General features: G+C 36.3%; 1 protein-coding gene across 1 annotated transcript in view; it reads left to right on the forward strand.

Moving 5' to 3' along the window:
- LOC118745583 (host cell factor-like) overlaps positions 1 to 2,683 on the forward strand; it is a 137,226-nt gene extending 134,543 nt beyond the window's left edge. Inside the window, exon 10 of the mRNA XM_036479077.1 lies at positions 2,522 to 2,683. The gene's annotated coding sequence lies outside the window, so the exon portion shown is untranslated. The remainder of the gene's footprint in view (positions 1 to 2,521) is intronic.
- Positions 2,684 to 2,957: the final 274 nt, after the last annotated feature.

Consider the following 2,957-nt stretch of genomic DNA (forward strand, 5'->3'; position numbering starts at 1 on the left):
TAAGCCAAAAAACTCAGCCTTTAACGCACTTGCTAATTTATTAACTTCGCGAAAACAATGTGCCGAATTCCCATGAAGCGCAACAAATAGACACACATATGTACATCATTGATTTGCTGTTGGTTGTGCATGCCACTACAGCGTTGGAAAATGGAATTCGGCTAGACAAAGGCAGGATTCCCATAAAAAAACAGGGCTAAATTACTTTACCATATCAATTCTAATTTGAACATACTTATGGACATATGTATGCATGTATTAAAATATAATTGGATTGATTGAATGTTGATCTGTTGAACTAACATTGTTGAGTTTTGTTTTGTGCAGAATTTGCATGAAGCGAAACAGAATTTTCCATGCTGTTATATATATTCTGTATGCTACTACAGCGACGTAAAATAACGTTTCTGCTGCGCAGCGACAACTGATTTTTTTAAAGAACTTCATCTTTATGAAATAAAGGAAAAGCTGAAGATGAATGTATGTATGCCACATCAAGTTCGCGAAAACAATGCGCCAAATTCCTATGAAGCCCAACAAATAGATATACGTACATACATATGTACATCATTGATTTGCTGTTGTTTGTGCAATCCACTACAGCGTTGAAAAATTGGAATTCGGGTACACAGAGGCAGGATTCCCATAAAAAACAGGGCTAAAATACTTTACCATATCAATTCTAATTTGAACATACTTATGTACATATGTATGCATGTATTAAAATCTAATGGGATTGATTGAATGTTGATCTGTTGAACTAACATTGTTGAGTTTTGTTTTGTGCAGAATTTGCATGAAACGAAACAGGCATTTCTTTGTGTTATTTATTCTTAATGCTACTACAGCGATGTAAAATTAGGTTTCTGATACGCAGCGGCAACTTTTTTTTCACGAACTTCATCTTTATGAAAAAAAAGCAAAAGCTGAAGATCAATGTGTATACATATACCACACCAAGAAGCTTACAGTGAGCATGTGCCGATATCGCGGCAAGCAGCATTTTGAAGTAAGAAAGACAGCAGCTGAGTATAAGAAGGTAAGAGAATTGAGAGAAATATGTATGTGGTTTGTTGATGCTCTCTAAACACAATCGCGTGAAGGGCAAGCGGTCTAGCAATGCGTGGTATTGTTGATCAACTTAATACTTTAATTAAACATACTTATTATTAAAATTTTATTTTAAAAATACCGCTGTGTCCTATTGTGGTAGAAATAGGTAATTTTAAAACTTGAATCATAGAAATCGACCCAGTACATCGGCTGTTTTGCTCTCACGTTTTTTTGGGCTTTAATTTTATATATAGTATAGATATAGTATAGATAGATTACGCCCGCCGCACATGCTCACGCTCGTACTGGTTATCACGAGCCGAGCGACTGGCAGACTTTGAAACCATTGACGTTATACCGAACACCGTGGCTTCGTACGCACTTACATGAGCGTGTTTGCGAGTGTCGTGGGAGTGTAACTAGGTATCAGATACACCTTTTTCGAGTGGCAGTGTGGCCAATGTCTTTAATAATCATGGAGGAGGAGCTAGTTGAAGGCGTGCGAAGCGAAAAATATCCATACGTCATGAAATATCCAGATTACATGAAAATCAAATTTAAAAATTCAGTCTGGAGACGAATTGATGACGAAATCGCTAAAAACTCATGTATGCAAGTGCGGATGCACACGAGTTGACCAATGTCGGTGCCACATCAGCGCAGTGATACCAATAACAATAAACGTGAAAAATTTTAAGTTTTTTACAATTAAAGAAATTAAACTTAATTTAAATAGCGTTTATATTTCCAGTTTATAAAAATGAGCCTTTGGCTGCGCTTAGGGATTATAACCCTTTCTAAGCAGAATTCTCCTTTCTGTGTTGCCGGAGAAGAGTGGCAGCACTTCTTTCTGCGTAAGTGGCCTTCGGCATAATCTTTACTACGCAGAATTCTCGTTTCTGGGTCAGATCTCTTCTAATTGGTTCATGTTCATTTAATGCATTTATTAACGTGAACTTAGTACTGACAAAGTTGAGCTGAATGAAACGGTTTTTTGCAAATTACTTTTGTACGGTTTAAAAAAATCAGTTTCCGCTTTCGGATTCTTAAGCTGATGCCACATAAAACTTTTGCTTAGCTTTGCGTGACAGATTCGCTTTGGCAGATAACATGAATTGTATGAAAATGTGCCTGGTGGACTGATTAGGCATACGAAAATAAAAGTTAAACAAGTGAAATTTTAGGCAAATATATATATATATATATATATATGTACAAACATATATACATATATTTTATTGTTATTCTATGAAGGTATGTTGGGGACACGGAACGAATGTTGATTATGGAAGGCGGAACGGAACACCTTCGTTGAGGATTGTTGTTGCCGATTTAACACCAAATTGCGATACACATGTGCACAATTGTCTGTGTCCGTTTTAAAGTTGATCCTTCTCTCATTAGGGGTGTTCGTCATAGGTAACATTTCCAAAATATAGCGTTTATTATAGTTCTTTTCTTCTTGCAGAATGGCAACATTATCGAAATCGGAATAGTGTCCCGTATCCCTACAGTGTGCTGACAAGGCTGTCAGTTCTGAAGATGACCTCAGATTGAGGCCGAAATATCAACAATTAAAATATCAATTTGCGTTTTATTTAATTGCTGCTCGAGCTTGTTAAAAAATGATTCATAATTTAAGCAAAATATATAAAATCCAAAGCAATTTTGACGAGTAAAAAAAGCAGTACAAAATTGTTTTCTTGACGTTCATTGTGGCATACCTTTTGCGTCTGGCGCTTTGCTTGCAAAGTTATAAATGTCACGCAAAGCTACAAAGTTTTAGCTGGCTTCGGTTTTAATACTTAGTGCGCGTCGTTTGTTACTCCTTTCGATTATTTTGCATAAATTTTCGGTGGGGACCATGATTCAATAATACAAGGTTGGATAACCTCGCAGTTGTC

Source organism: Rhagoletis pomonella, unplaced genomic scaffold (genome assembly GCF_013731165.1).
Source record: "Rhagoletis pomonella isolate Grant_MI unplaced genomic scaffold, Rhpom_1.0 Rhpom_scaffold_00009, whole genome shotgun sequence".
Taxonomy (NCBI): Eukaryota; Metazoa; Arthropoda; class Insecta; order Diptera; family Tephritidae; genus Rhagoletis; species Rhagoletis pomonella.